Source organism: Hordeum vulgare, chromosome 2H (assembly GCF_904849725.1).
Source record: "Hordeum vulgare subsp. vulgare chromosome 2H, MorexV3_pseudomolecules_assembly, whole genome shotgun sequence".
Lineage (NCBI taxonomy): Eukaryota > Viridiplantae > Streptophyta > Magnoliopsida > Poales > Poaceae > Hordeum > Hordeum vulgare.
In genome coordinates this window covers 124,610,758-124,627,220 of record NC_058519.1, presented here as the reverse complement: position 1 = coordinate 124,627,220, position 16,463 = coordinate 124,610,758, and positions in this window count along the sequence as shown.

The window sequence follows — 16,463 nt, the reverse complement described above, 5'->3', positions numbered from 1 at the left end:
CTCCACCCACAAGGGGTCCACTAAGAAGTGGCCTTGTCTATTCCACCACGGCTTCCGTCAACACAGGAGTAGCCTCACTCATGGTAGATCTTCATGAAGTAGGCGATCTCCTTGCCCTTACAAACATCTTGGTTCAACTCCACAACATGAAGTAGGAGGCTCCCAAGAAACACCTAACCAATCTAGGAGGCACCACCCTTCAAAAGGTAATGGATGTGGTAGAACGATGAACTCCTTGCTCTTGTGCTTCAAAAGATAGTCCCCTCAACACTCAATCACTCTCTCTCAGATTTTGCAGGGGTGGGAGAGATTCATATGTGGAAAGCAACTTGGGGAGCCTAGAAATCAAGGTTCAAATGGTTGGAATGGAATATCTTGATCTCAACACATGATTAGATGGCTCTCTCTCAGAGAAATGGATTTGGCAAGTGTAAGTGTGTTTTGAGTGCTTCCTGTGCAAATGAGAGGTAGGTGGAGGGGTATATATAGGCATCCCCCAAAATCCAACCGTTACAACATTATTGCCCAACTCGGTGACACCGAAATGAATCTCGGTGGTACCGAGTTGCACTAAATGCGGAAACTTTTGAATTCTTGGTGAGACCGATACAGAAATCTCGGTGGTACCGATACGATGACCTAGACTGGTTTCCAAATCTCGGTGAGACCGATTTCAAACTCGGAAATTCCGAAACTTGAAATCATCTCAACAGAAAGTTGGTTAACCAATCTCGCTCGCACTGAGAAGAATGTTGGTTGTACCGAGATGTTGGGGTTTGGCATAGGATCTGTCTAAGTGTAAAATCGGTAGGGCCGAGTTGGAAATGTTGGTTGCACTAATTTTGCTTATGTGGCTTGGGACAAATATATTTTGTGGGAGAGTGGTTGAGTATTTTTGGTGGCTATCTCTAAGCACTTGAGCAACAAATTGATCATAGTACATCATCCCCTTTTAATAGTATTAGCTTTCCTATGGACTCAAAGTGATTCCTCACAAATATAAAATTTAGAGTCTTCTTGCTTGAAGCTTGAGCCAATCATATTCCTTCCTTGCGACAAAGGGGCATCTCCACACAATCCTATAGCCAAAGAATCTTTGAACTTTTCTGAAATATACTTGAATAAACTCATTAGTCTAATGATGCATATGTTGTGATTAATTACGAAAACCACCTTAGGAAGCAATTGTGCTTTCAGTTTCCCCCTTTTTGGTAATTGATGACAACATATAGATCAAAGCTTCAACAAAAGATATAATCAATGATTAGCATCGATGCTTTGAGAAGTATGTGAAAAGCAAGAGCTCCCCCTAAATTTGTGCATTATTTTAAATTTATGTTTGAATGCACATGCACAATCGATTAGCATCATGGGTTACTCTTCCATGTCACATACAACTTGGTGGTGCACATGAATGATATGAATGAATAGAAATGCACATAACACCAACAAGCAAGTGAATGATCATCATGTACATACCTCAAAGGTAATAACGTGGTAGCATTAAACAACCAAAGCGTACGATCAAACACACATCTAAATGGATAAAGTCATCCAAAAGACCAAAAGTTTTGAAAAAACAAACAAGAGCAAATAAAGTGCAAAAGCTCTCCCTTTCGAAGCCCTATTGATCTATACACTTCTCCCCCTTTGGCAACAAGTTACCAAAAAGTTAAAATGTCTATAACTAAGTGTCTCTATGGGCATGATCTCCTCCGGTAGCAGAAGCTGGAGTAGACAAGAGAGCATCGACGAAGGCTTCAGTAGATGTCGTTGGAGCTGGATGAGTAGACACTGGAGGTGCTGGGACAGGAGGTGAAGCTTGAGTTGATGAAGATGGCCTCACTTCTGGTACTAGCACAATTGCTGACCTAGTCTGGGTCGTGAACCGAGTGGTAGTACGAAGAGGCAAATCATCATCATCACTAGAGCATGGAATCTTCACTGTCAACTTCATGTTGAAGCTACTCAATAGTGGTGGTCAACTCCGTCACCTTCACATCTAGGTCATGGAATTTTGTCTCCATGATCCTCTCTAGGCTCTTCTGGTTTAGCAAGATCTCTAAAACTTTCTTCTCCATCCCTTGGATGGTGCTGACCAAGAAGGACATCTGCTCATCTCTGGTTTTGAGCTGTGGGGGTTGAGTTGGAGCATTCCTAGCCTCTGCTCCCTCTCTAGCAGTAGCTGAGCTGGGATGGGTGTCATCCATCATAACTACATTATCCTCAAACTCTGGCTGAAGTGGCAAATGAGGACGATCAAGTTGATATGCATGCGTGCCAATCTTGACATTGATGAGCATCTAAATGTATGGAACATATCCACATGATCTCTTCTGGTGTGCAACAGTTATCCTCATAGTCTCAACAATAAAATCCATCACCTTCAAGCGAGTGTGGGTGTCTAGATGATGCAGCATGTTGATGGAATAGCCTATACTTATTTTTTTCATCACCTGGTTTGGGCATCAGGGTATGTCTCAAGATAGTATTTGTAGTGGTTATTCATGCTTGCAAGAAATAGACACACCCAAGCTTGTGAGGCGGCAGATAGTCATTGGGCACTGGCTTGCACATGTTAACCATGGAGTTGTGATTCATCTTAGGATCTGAATACACATCCAAGTCCTCTTCTCGTGATTTTGGAGCACCGATGATAGTGGTTAGTTCTTCAACTGTGGCTTAATATCTATGACCATTAGTCATCCGGACAATTGTGCCATGTGAATAGAAGTGAATTGTTGAGTAGAATTGCATAATCATCTCATCATTCCGTGCAGTCATCTCTCCGCCAACAAACTCTTCAATGTCAATAAGATTGAAGTTTTCTTTCACATGGGGGAAAGAAATCTTCATTGGCTTTAATGTATTCCCATTCGACATATCTCATGTCGCTGACTGCAGGACTCTTATCAAACAAAACAGTCTCATTAAAATCTTGTTGTTCCCATGTGTGAAAGCGGGGATCAACAACAGTTCTTCTCCTCACAACATAGGGATCAATGACTCTCCATTTCCTCAACCGTGCATCTCTCCTCTTCTTCGTGTCTTCAGCAATTGGATGAGCCTCATTGTGGATTGGCAGATGAGGTCTTAGCTTCATAAGGATAGGTGCATCCTCTTCTTCCTCTGCAGCAAAGGCTCTAGAAGTACTGCCTTTCTCTTTGACAGCTGCAGGTATGTCCTTTGTAGTCCTCTTGGAAGCTACAAGCTTTTTAGGAGCTGAAGGCTTTGGTGCAAATTTCTTGGGCATGGCATCAGCCATAAGCTTCTTTTTCTTTGGAGGAGGTACGTCAGCTGGCATTTCTTCCTCCTCATCATCAGCATCGTCAGTTTCTGCTGGATCTTCATACATGGAGGTTTGTCTACCAATGACACAAACAATCCTCTTCCTGGGTCTCTTCTCACCTAGCTTTTTATTTCCAGATGGTTTAGCATACTCTTTCCTCACTACCTTCCTGGCAGCATACTTCTCCTTCTGCTTCCAGGGAGCAAAAAACTTGAGGAACAAAATCAGAATCTTCTTCATTAGAATTTAGCTTCTTCCTAGACCCGGTAGCTTCCTTGGGCATGCCATGGTAGCTGGGGGTACCTAGATTAGAAGGGGTCCTCTCAGGACTAGTGCCTGAATCAGATTCATCATGGGGCTCACTGAAGTTGTTCTGACTGTCATCGGAACCTAACATCTTGCAAGACCAACACACAAGCAAACTGGCAGACAAGCAAACAAGCTCACCCTGTGAAAAGATATAGAATAGATTGAAAACATAAGCATCACAAAATTGCAGAAGTTTTATCAAATTTGAACTCTGAAAAATTTAGTTTTAACTTTCAGCAAAATTGTATTTCGGTTCCACCGAGTTTAAAATTTCGGAGCCACCGAGACACATGATCTCTTTTACAGAAACTTGACATCCCTTTCCGGTTTCACCAAAAAGAAGAACTTGGTTCCACCGAGACCATTCTCAGCAACCCTAAAACCAAAATCGGTACTACCGACTTTTTCAACTTGGTGACATTGAGATTCAATCTGGCGGACTGTCAAACCTAATATCTTCATTGCTTGCTAATCTAAGGAAGTTTTCGTTGGGCAGAACAAGCAGCAATATGTGGACAGATAATGGCATAGCCTTTTGCACAAGAATCAGATGGGAGCACAAAGGGCATTCAAATCCATACCCTAACTTGGCGTGGATCCGCTACGGTGGCGACGGCGGTGAAGATCCTGTCGGTGGCAAAGACTCCTGGCGAAGGCGCACAAGAGATAGGCGAGATGATGTCCGGAGACTAGGACACGACAGCGAAGGGGGTACGGTAATGCGGCGTTTGAAGAAAATTTTCAACTGTCAGGTCCGTTGATATATATATATCCGTTCACTGTCAGTGACACCGAGTTGTGATTTTTGGTGCCACCGAGTTCCATAACTGTCAACTCACAGGGAAACTCGGTGAGGCCGAAAAGACAAACTCGGTTACACCGAGATGAACAAAATTAATCAACGCTAAGCTTCGATGGGACCGAGATTTTGAGTTTGGTCACACCGAGATGCACTTTGGGAGGTTTTGGAATTCAGCCCTTGTCGAGACGGGTCTACGAGTGTTCTTCACACGAAGTGTCTCTAAAGTGCTTGCTCAAATTCTGTGATGTAGCATGAATAGAATTTGAGACGAGAAAGCATAGATAGCTAGAGGAGGGTACTTATGCATTCTTGTATATCCAACTGGCCAAAATAAATAGAAAGCCAAATAACAACAATTGGATATCCTCGAATGAGCAAAATATGCATACCAACATTATCCCACAATAATATGTCAAAGAAACACATGGTGAACATGCGCAAGCATTCTAACATCTATCAAGCACTTTGGCGATGATGAAGTCATCTATATATGAGTATATTGACTTAGGATCCAAGTAAGAATACTTGATCATAGGCCATACTCATCGATTAAGCACAAGTGGGGTTACCACTTTTACATAATGTATTAATGTGATCACATCATTTAGGAGACGCTTGCACTCAAGTCTTAGAGTAAAGCTCCCCTTGGATGTGACATCCCCCCTAAGGTCGCGGTTGGTATGGTTGTAATTTAATACAAGTGTATTTAACTTCCGGGTGTAATTTACAGACCAAGAGATATTTAGAGTTGGAAATCGAAATAACCACCGAAGACCTGTATATATTTCACAAGTGTATTTAGAACAAAATCGAGAATCCAAACACGGCATAAGATGGATCAATTAACGTTGGGTTTTGTCATAGAAAACTTCAAGTAGGTGAAGTAGTGGTGGATGCTCATTGTTGATGAAGATCATCTTGAGTTGGGAGCAATCCCTGTTGTTTCTTACTCTTCTCACCTACATGGGTTAGTTCCAAAGCAAAAGGAACAAATGCAAAGATATATATGGACAAGGAGTGAAATACATGGGAGGTGATGTCCAAATATGCATTAATTACCTTGTCCCTTGCTCACCTTTGAGGGAATGTGTGACTCCTTGAACTAATGCATATCGTTGAGATTTATTGCATGTAGTTCTTGCCAAAATGAATAAGAGTGAATTTCATTAGAAGAGTCACCCCTCAAGAAATTTCTAGTTCTTCCTCTTGGGGACCCACATCACCTTGATGGGGATCCTTGGAGTTGTGGTAGCACTAGATGAGGTAGTACTAGAAGTGTCCTTGGGAACCCACTTGACCTTGGCTTGGTGTAACGACTAAGATGCGGTCCTTTCCTATTTAGGGGGCGATGCCCCAAAATGGAAAGAAGCGCATCTATGCGTTTCGCAAGCAAGATAAACATAGCACATACATAATTAAAGAATGACAAATAGGGAATCGTTTGCCATCTCACATAGATAATATCAGAGTTTACATCCACACATTTATTCAGACAAGGTAGTTACATTACGGACTACATAACATGAGAAAAAGGCTATGCTATCTCGCATGCTTGCCCACGATCACGACCACGCCTCGGTCTTCTGGATAGTTCACGTACAGACGGTCGTTCTCCTCATCGTACTTCCACGCCAGCTGCGTGCCATATGGATCACCTGTGTCGGGCGTACCTGTACCTATTGGGGTGTTGAAGTAATCTGTGAGCCACAGGGACTCAACAATCTATGACCTCGGTATCGAAACTAGTCAAGTTATTAGGTGAGGAAGGTTCAATGTTTAGGTTGCAGCATCCTAAGCATTAATGGTGGCTAACTTACGTAGAACAAAGTAATAGTAGTGGTGGTCTACGTGAGCGGTTGAAGACTAGGTGATCACTAAGTGATCCTGAACACCTACTTACGTCAAACATAACCCCCACCGTGTTCCCGATCGAAGAGAGGTCTTCGAAGGGGACATTCACGATTACGCACACGGTTGGCAGTTTTATTAGATTAAGTTCAAGTTATCTATAACCGGGTGTTAACAAATAATCCATGTTGCCATATAACTGCGGGCACGGCTTTCTGAAAGATTAAACCCTGCAGGGGTGCTCCAACTAGTCCATCAAAAACGTTCACGGTCCGCAAAGTCATACTCTATCACGAAACTCGTGATTTTGTCGGATTCCTTAGAGGAAAAACTCAACTCTGGGGAGAACCAAAGCTTCACCGTGATTCCTATACGCAAGATATATCGCTAAGGTAAGACAAGACTAGCAGGACCTCCCGGTGTGTCGACGAGCCCGATAAGAGTCGCGTATCTCAGTCTCAGGACAACACCGCCTATGCATAGTGGACAATGACCAAATGCCTCAAGTTTCCCTGAGGTGGTATTGCCGAGTGCTAGGTGGGTGGACCAACACTCATGAGGAGCACTGGCCCGGGTTGTTGATTAAATCCTCGGGGTAGCTATTCCCTATGTAGAATTATTATTAAGTGATTAGAAAATTAAAACCAATGATGGGTCCTACCGGACAAGTCTTAACTCTACACGATTTATCAAGGGGTCCCCATAACAACCCCGAACGTGTTAGGAGCGATCAGTTATGGAATCAAACACCGGTAGCCGGAAACTAAGGCGGCGATAACGGAACAAAACACCGGGAAAAAGGATAGGCCTCCCGTTATTTACCAAGTATATAGGTGCATTAATTAAATAGCAGTTAAGAACATAATGATATCAAAACTCATGTTAACACATGAGACAGCTGGCACCTGCAACTAGCAACGCTAACATTAGAAGTTGAGCAAGCCTACTTAGCCATTCAAGATTAGCTAGGAGGGGAAAGTGTTTGGGTTTCATGGCATATCAGGAGGCAATTATTTCAGTGGTAGGCAGCGAGCATATGACGAAGGAAACGTGAATCTAAGCATAACAAAGCTAGAGACGGTATCAAGGTCACGGTCATCTTGTGTGTGATGTCTTCATCTTGGAACTGCTCTTGTTCGTCCTGCACGTACTCTCCCGAATCCACGTACTCGCTCTCTGATCCCGGTGCTACCCAATATAAAAACAACACCAATGAACAACAACACAACATGATGCAACAAACACATGATGCATGAGATGAGAATGTAGCATGCATCTCTATTCTAGTCACTTGCATATGCATGAGAAGAAAAGACAAACTTCTGGACAGAACTTCACTCTAAGCTATCTTGACATGCATGAAGATGACATGAACAGGTGCATCACGTGAAAACTATGCAAAAACATATAAAGAACGTTGAGAACGGAGCTACGGATCAACCGGAAACTACGAAACAAGATACGGAGTCCTACGGATCAAATCCACCACAAACACACTCCAATGGCACACTTCTGGTATTGCCAGGTTGCCACATGATCAAACAAACAAGTATAGATGGGGTGATGCAAATAAACTCACCACACCACCAACTATGCACTCACAAGCTTCAAAACAACAAAACTATGCAGTCTGTCCTAAACAACATCATAGCAGTTTGAGAGCACCATGCAAAGCACCTACAACCACCCAAATGTGCCAAACAAGATATGTGGCAAAAGCTATTCAAAAGCTCTACAAGCATGAGCAAGAAGATAATACAAAGGAGTTACACACAGAAAGATCTACATGTGCTAACTTGGACAAAAACAACAGATTTCAGGGACTTAGTGAAAATCTCAGATTCTCACCAGCTGTTTATGCTGTGAAGCATTTTGACAGCCCCCAAAAAAAATCAACAGGAAGGGAAAGTGCATGAAAATTGACAGAGAGCTAGACAAACACAAAAGCTCCAACTCTCTAGTTGATTGCAAGGGCTGATTCCCAACACATGAACTTTTGCAACCACAACTACAAGGGAAGAAAATAACAACAGTTTCTCAGACTTAGTGACAATTTCAGCCACATGCCTACTTAGACAAGGCACAACTTGCACATATAAACTCCTAAACATAAAACAAAACCACCATGTTGTAGAGGGGTTCACCCACTATTGCCACATCAAGGAATCATCCTCATAGGCTCATCACATCACATGACACCAAGCTCTAAACATAGATCAAAACAGAAAAATGACATTTCCAGAAATTGTTCCAAAGTGAAATCTGATTCCACCAATGGATTCCTGGGAAGATTCTACCCCAAAAACATATATAATACCTAGGTACTTTCATAGAACAAATAGGCACAAAGTTGAAAGGAAAACCTACATGGAATCATATAGATCCAAATAGTGTCATATCATATGTGTTTCTCACTAGGTCATCATCCACACTTGCACACACTCACAACTCCAATGGTGCACATGAGGGGTAGTCCTCATGTTCATGTGCCTTAGCACACCACCACACACACACACATACATCAAGCATACACAAGTGCTCATGCACACACACATACACATGCTAGTCTGCAAACACACACATACTTACACTCACACCACTATCACTAACACACACACATACATGCCTGCACACAAGTGCTCACTAAGGCAAAACCATGCCTTGGGCATGTGTGTGTCACAGACAAACATGCACACACACACACACACAAGCACACACTACGTGTAAGTTGCACCACATTACCTCCTACGCACATACACAAGCATCACTAACTCCCTACACATGCACACTAACTACACAAGGTGAAAACCTACTGGTTTAGATATCTTAGGCAACAAATATTGCTGCCCAAGCAAATAACAAGCAAACAAACTAAAATCAGCAAAAGAAAAAAAATTACAAACAGAAGGGGTGGCTTGGGTGCTCGAACCCAAGACCTACTGCCACCACACACACAAGCACAACCACTAGGCTATCACCTCTGGCTCGACAGAACAGAGGAAGTAAACAGGGTAAGTTTTCCCCCTGTCCTACTGTGCCACAAAACAAATCAAAAAGGGGCGCCAGTGGGTTTTGAACCCACGTCTTGGGGATCTGCAAAACCCCACCTACCACTGCGCTACTGCTATCGATTCTTAACAGAGAGGGGGGCTTTGCTCTTTTGAGAAACCCCCTCTGGATCTACTACAACCCGACGGTGGCCGGAACAGGGGAAGGTCACCGCCGGCGAATCAGTATGAATTGAGCAACGACTCGTTGCTGGGAGGAAGAGGGATCACCCACTACTCCATTCCACACCTAAATGCATCGAGAGATCCCCTACAGCTACTGCTCCACAAGCACGCGGCGGCGCCGTCGACACAGAGAAACACGGCGGCGTTGCTACGGCTCTACGCGCGATCTGCCGACAGGGGAAGGAGGAGGAGCTCGCCTATCTTCTGTCAACGAGGGAGAGGGAGGAGGAAGATGGGAAAGGAGGTGGCGGTGCTTGGAGGAACTCTAGATCACGGCCCGCACGCCAAGGATTAAATAGAGGGCGAGGGAGGCCACCTTGACGTCTGTGAGCCACGGTGTGGGCTCTCTGTCTCGCGCTCTCTCTAACAAACTGACGGAAAGGAGGGGGAAGAAGAAGACGACGTCAACAGGAGAGGGCTGCCGCGCGAGGGGCTACTGGGCCAGCGAGGAGGAGGAGGCCCACTCGGAGGCGCTAGGTAAGAAAGGAAAAACCCACTGGGGTTTTTCTATTTAAAAAAACAAAATAGAGACAAATAAAAACACTCAACCAACACCGCTGACCCTAAAATAAAACTAAAATGCCCCTGGTAATAAGGGAATTATGACCCAATAAAATAAAATGAAAAGTGGATCTTTGGAGCACTTAAATATTTACAATACATAATTAAATAACTTGTTTTGTGAATATCTACCCCTCTCGAACATAGATTCAAAACACATTAAACCTAGCACCACATCCACCACAAATCACTGTAAATGATCTACATTTTTGAACGAGGGTTAGAGCAAGTAAAACTTGAGCTTGAGAAATAGAGAAGGGGGGGATTTGAAACCTAGTTGAAATATAACATAGTTGAAACCCACTTTCAATTACACCACTTCATCATCACATAACACATCAACATCACAACCACATACATGGATCCACAACAACAACAAACACAATGAAGGCATGGATGATATGGATGCATGAATGCAAAGGGGAGACAAGGTAATATCACATGACATAAATCTCACAAGGCAATGACATCATGGACCCACAGATGAAGGTTCCAAATATTGGAAGTTACATTCTGGGGCATTACACTTAGGGTTCTTCTTCAAATGAGTCAATGTCCTCTTGAAGCTTTCCCTTGCCCTTGTGGTCTTGTGGTAGAAGGCCATCTTGAGAGCTTGTTACCTTGGGAGGAGTAGGATCATACTTCTACTCTTGAGAAACAAACTTGGGAATGGGATATGGAGCTTCTTCCCAAACATCTTCGTTGACGTTGAAGTAGCCAACACCTTGCTTCTTCAGATGTCCTCCTTGCTTGCGCACAATTTCTTCAAATTGCTTACTTCCGGCACGACTATTTAAGACACCTCTATATATGATATCTTTCAATAAATTGTTTTCTTGCTCAAGTGTAACTTGGCTAAGAGAATCATTAGTGTAATCAAGAGAGCAACTAGCAACAACATCATTTGATCCACCTTTAACATTGTTGTTACTAGATGAAGAAACTTTCTTGCCTTTGTTACTAGTGTTCTTGGGTTTAACTTGTGGAAGAAAAGTAGACAATAGAAATCATTTGGCTAGATAAAAGGAACTCTTCTTTTGAAGATCATCATTGATTGCTTTTAGGAACTCATGCTCTTGCTCTAAATTTAGCATCTCGAAGCGTAGCTTCTCATGAGTTCTTGCAAGCTCTATATGATCTTCCACAGTAGTTTCATGAGCTAACTTAAGAGTGTTTAATTCTTTACTTAGTCATTCAATCTCTTTATTATCATCATCATTCGATTTCTCTTGACTAGCATGATAATTAACAAGTTCATTTTCAACGTTATCACTAGCCTTATCAAAGAACAAGTCATCTTCCCCTAACAAGTCATCCTCATCACTATCAAAATCAAAGTATTCGGTGTGTGATACATTGGGGCCTTTTGCCATGAAGCAGTTTCGAATCCCTTCATTTGGTGAATCAAATAAGTCGTAGGAGTTGGAGGAAACAAGTGCAATGCCGGCAACACCTTCATCTTGACTGTAGTCAGAGTTGGAGTGGTAGCTTGTCTCGGATTGGTTGTCAGGCTCAGAGCCAGAAACCCATTCACCAACGCGAGCTTGATGTCTTCTTCTTGAACTTCTCTTGGTGTACTTGTCCTTCTTTGCTAATTCTTTGCCTCTCTTGGAGTGTCTTCATTCATAATAACCTTCTCTACTCATTCTCTTTGTGCGAGGTGACTCATGTCTTGAGCTTCGTCTTCTAGGTGACTCTTCTCTTTGTTTGTGGAGCGTCGAGCACTCATTGGAAAAGTGTCCGGGCTTTCAATAGTTGTAGCAGTTTAAGTCATGACTAGACGAACGCTTCTCATCATATCTTGAGCTTGAGTTTCTCTCTTTGCCTCTACTCTTGTAGAACTTGTTGAATTTTTTGACCATGAGGCCGATCTCTTCATTGGTAACAAGGTTGTCACTTGAAGTAGTGGGAGCATCGACTGAAGCTTTGTAAGCATCACTTGACTTGTTGTGCAACTCATCTTTTTCTTTGAGAGACATTTCATGAGCAACAATCCTTCCAATGACTTCAGTAGGCTTGAGATCTTTGTGATTTGGCATCATTTGGATTAGTGTGCACACGGTGTCGTATCTTCCATACAAGGATCTAAGTATCTCCTTGATGATTAATTTGTCGGTCATCTCTTCACTTCCTAAGCCGGCAATCTCATTTGTGATGAGAGCTAGCCTAGAATACATCTCACCGACTCCTTCACCATCCTTCATCTTGAACTTGTCAAGTTGACTTTGAAGCACATCCAACTTAGATTCCCTGACAGAACCAGTTCCTTCGTGCATATCAATCAAAGTATCCCAAATTTCCTTTGCATTCTCAAGGTGACTGATTTTGTTGAAATCTTCGGGACACAAGCAGTTGAACAGAATATCACAGGCTTGAGCATTGAATTGCAGCATCTTCAGTTCTTTCGCTGTGGCATCACGATTCGATTATTTTCCTTATTCGAAGAAATCACCTTGCACACCAACACGAATAACATCCCAAACGACAGGATTATGACCAAGGATATGCATTTTCATCTTATGCTTCCAACTACCAAAATTTGTGCCATCGAAATATGGACCTCTACGGTGATAATTTCCCTCACTAGATGTCATACTCTCCTAGGTTGTGAAACCAATGGAATGGAGACCAAACCTCGGATACCACTTGTAGCATCGAAAGTATGTCTAGAGGGGGTGATTAGACTACTTGACAAGATAAAAACTTAGCCTTTTCCCAATTTTAAGTGTGGGCGAGTTTTAGCAACTATGACTGGTCAAGTACACCCTACACATGCACATCTAAGAGTATAGCAGCGGAAAGTAAAGACATGCAAATGTAAGTAGAGGGTAAGGTAGGGAAATCAAACGCAAAGGTTGACACAATGATTTTTGGCATGGTTCCGATAGGTGGCGCTATGGTACATCCATGTTAGTGGAGACTTCAACCCACGAAGGGTAAAATATGTGGTAGAAAGATGAACTCCTTGCTCTTGTGCTTCAAAAGATAGTCTCCTCAACACTCAATCACTCTCTCTCAGATTTTGCAGGGATAGGAGAGATTGATCTTGTGGAAAACAACTTGGGGAGGCTAGAAATCAAGGTTCAAATGGTTGGAATGAAATCTCTTGATCTCGACACATGAGTAGGTGGCTCTCTCTCAAAAAAAGGGATCTGGAAAGTGTAAGTGTGTTCCGAGTGCTTCCTCTGCGAATGAGAGGTAGGTGGAGGGGTATATATAGGCATCCCCCAAATCCAAAAATTACAACATTATTGCCCTACTCGGTGACACCGAAATGAATGTCGGTGGTACTGAGTTGCACTAGGTGTGACAAATTTTGAATTCTCGGTGGTACCGATATGATGACATAGGCTGGTTTCCAAATCTCGGTGAGACTGATTTCAAACTCCCAAATTCGTAAACTTGAAATCATATCAACAGAAAGTTGGTTAACCAATCTCGGTGGCACCGATAGGAATGTGGGTTGTACTGAGATGGTGGGTTTGGGATAGGATCTATCTAAGTGTAAAATCAGTAGGGTCGAGTTGGAAATGTTGGTGGCACCGATTTTTCTCATGTGGCTTGGGACAAATATATTTTATGGGAGAGTGGCTGAGTATTTATTGGTGGCTATCTCTAAGCACTTGAGCAACCAATTCATCATAGTACCTCATCCCCTTTTAATAGTATTGACTGTACTATGGATCAAGGTGATTTATCATAAATATAAAATGTAGAGTCTTCTTGCTTGAAGCTTGATCCAATCATATTCCTTCCTTGCAACAAATGGGCATCTCCACACAATCCTATAACCAAAGCATCTTTGATCTTTTGTGAAATATACTTGAATAAACTCATTAGTCCAATGATGCATATGCTGTGATTAATTACCAAAACCACCTTAGGGAGCAATTGTGCTTTCAACGCCGCGTGAAAAATATGCAAAACATTTTTGAAAATGAAAACAAATATTAAAGTCGGCCACGAAGGCCAGCGAGAGTCCACACGTCCCCATTACATTAATTAAACATTAAAAACTGCTCCACTAGGCGTCCTCGTCGTCGGCGTCGGGGCCGGTGAGGTCGATCAGCGTCGGCGCAGGACAGGCCGAGCGGAACGCCGTGATCCAGACGATGTTGATGTCGGGGGCGGGCTATGCCAACGCGGGCAGTGCTGCTGGTGGCGGTAGCACAACACGGGTGCGCTCCTCCTCCTTCCTCTCCATTCGTTCCTCTCTGCTTCCTGTTCTAGCTCCATCTGTCACATGTCTTTGGTGCACTCCTCCGCCATGTGCTGCACCCTCCAGTAATGGAGATAGGCGGCCTCCTGTTGTGGTGTCGCGCCCAACCAGATGGGCGGTGCAGAGACCCACTCGCGGACGCAGCCGATCCACTGGTAGAGCTCCGATTGTGGCTCCATGGGCTTGGTCTTCGGCGGAGGGGGCACGACGCAGTCACCGGTGGCAAACAACGCGATGGCCTCCGTGAGCCACGCCTCGTACACCGCGTCCTCCTCCTCGGTCTTGCGCTGCTCTTACTCCTCGCACTCGCGGAGTGCAGCTACGAGCGCCATCTGGTAGGCGGCCTCCACCTCCTGGTCCTCATCGCTAACGACGGGCGGGTCGACGGAGGGCCTCTTGGCTGCACGTCACGCATATGACCGCGGTCAGTGACGCGTGGGCCCGCAGATGGTGGTCGTCATTAATTAAGTTGACTACGGGTACTTGGCCGATTGGTGTGTGTGGATGGGGCAGACACCGAGAGGGCACGCGCGCGTTCGCGCCAACGCATTTCAGTCCCAAATTTGCGCTGGAAATGGGTCGGCACAGACGTGAAGTCGACGGATTTTGGCAATGGGTCCACGTGTTGGGCCATCACTTTTGTCCACGCGGACCCAAACGGACGGTGGCAGACGAAATGGGCCGCCCCATTGGAGTTGCTCTTAGTAGAGATATGGGAACATGGTAAAAACACTCGATTGTATTTTTAAATAAAATCTACCAGATGTTGCAATAATTTTTTTACAGAAATAACATGGAAGATCATTGCATTTTTCAGTAAATTTAAAATTACCATTTTCTTGAACGAGAAATAGAAAAAATGCTGGCGGTTGGCCCGCTTTGCACGGCGAAGTAACAACTTGCACACAGTGTTAGACATTGCAACATTTTGTGTTTCAGATTCAAGCAACATGGTCAACCAAACAAAAAATGTATCGGTCGGCTAGCAACATCATTCTTATGACTTGTGATGTCGATTATCTAGCTCGTAGCAGTACTAGTCGACCTTGAAACATCATGCGATCATGCAACACGAAGGTCAGGCCTTTCTCATGAGTTGCAACATCGCAGCAAACGATGGCAACACCATCGTGGCACCCAGATTTGATGTGTCGAGCATCTGACATGTAGTTTCGTGCTTTCCGCTCACGGCATGGCTCGCAACACTAGTGATGCTGTCGTAGCACTCGCTCAACCCATCGGCCATGGCCCCGCGGCATGGCTTACCAAACATGCTTGTAGCCCGCATCACAACATAGTGGCACTATCCCGCGCCACGACATCATGCCTAATACCATTGACTCGCAACACTAGCGACGCTCTCAGAACATGGCGCGCGCTCCCACGGCATGGAGACGTGCCTCACAACTTCAACTCCCAAAGTCGGACATACTCCCATGACACGACAGCTCACCTCGCAACATCGACTCGTGGCACCTGCAATGTTTTCCCATCGATGTGCCTCCCAACGTTGACTCGCAACACCGGTGACACTTTCATGACATATTGGCATTACCTTAGCATAGCGACATACCACACAACATCGACTTGCAGCATCGGCGATGCTCCCACAACATGGAGGCATTCCTTAGAACATCGACTCGCAATACCGGCAACGCTTTCGTGGCATATCGACGCACCTCACAACATCGACTCGCAACACCTGTGACACTCCTGTGATACGGTGGCACTCCCGAAACATGATGACACGCCAAACATCGTCACCTCACAGCATCAGTGATGTTGCCACGAGACCACCACGCTTCTGCACCATGACAATGCGCCTTGCAACATAGACTTGCAGCATGACCCATGTTGCAACTGAAATATGGACCATGTTGCGACTGCAACACAAACCATGTTGCAATCTTAGGCCGAGTTCTCAATGGTACACATGTGTGTGGATTGCAACATGACCCATGTTGTGACTAAAACATGAATCATGTTGCAATCCTAGACTGAGTTCTCACACACAGATGTGTCATGTGCGTGGGTCGCAACATGACCCATGGTGCGACTGATTTGCAATCTCAACTGATTTTTCAAGGGGACCCAGGTCATGCGCGTGAGGCGGCGGACAACGCGACAAAAGTTTGCGGGGTGAGCCATATCATTTACCATATTTTAAGGGAAATGCTAGCGCTTAACCGTGTTGGGGAACGT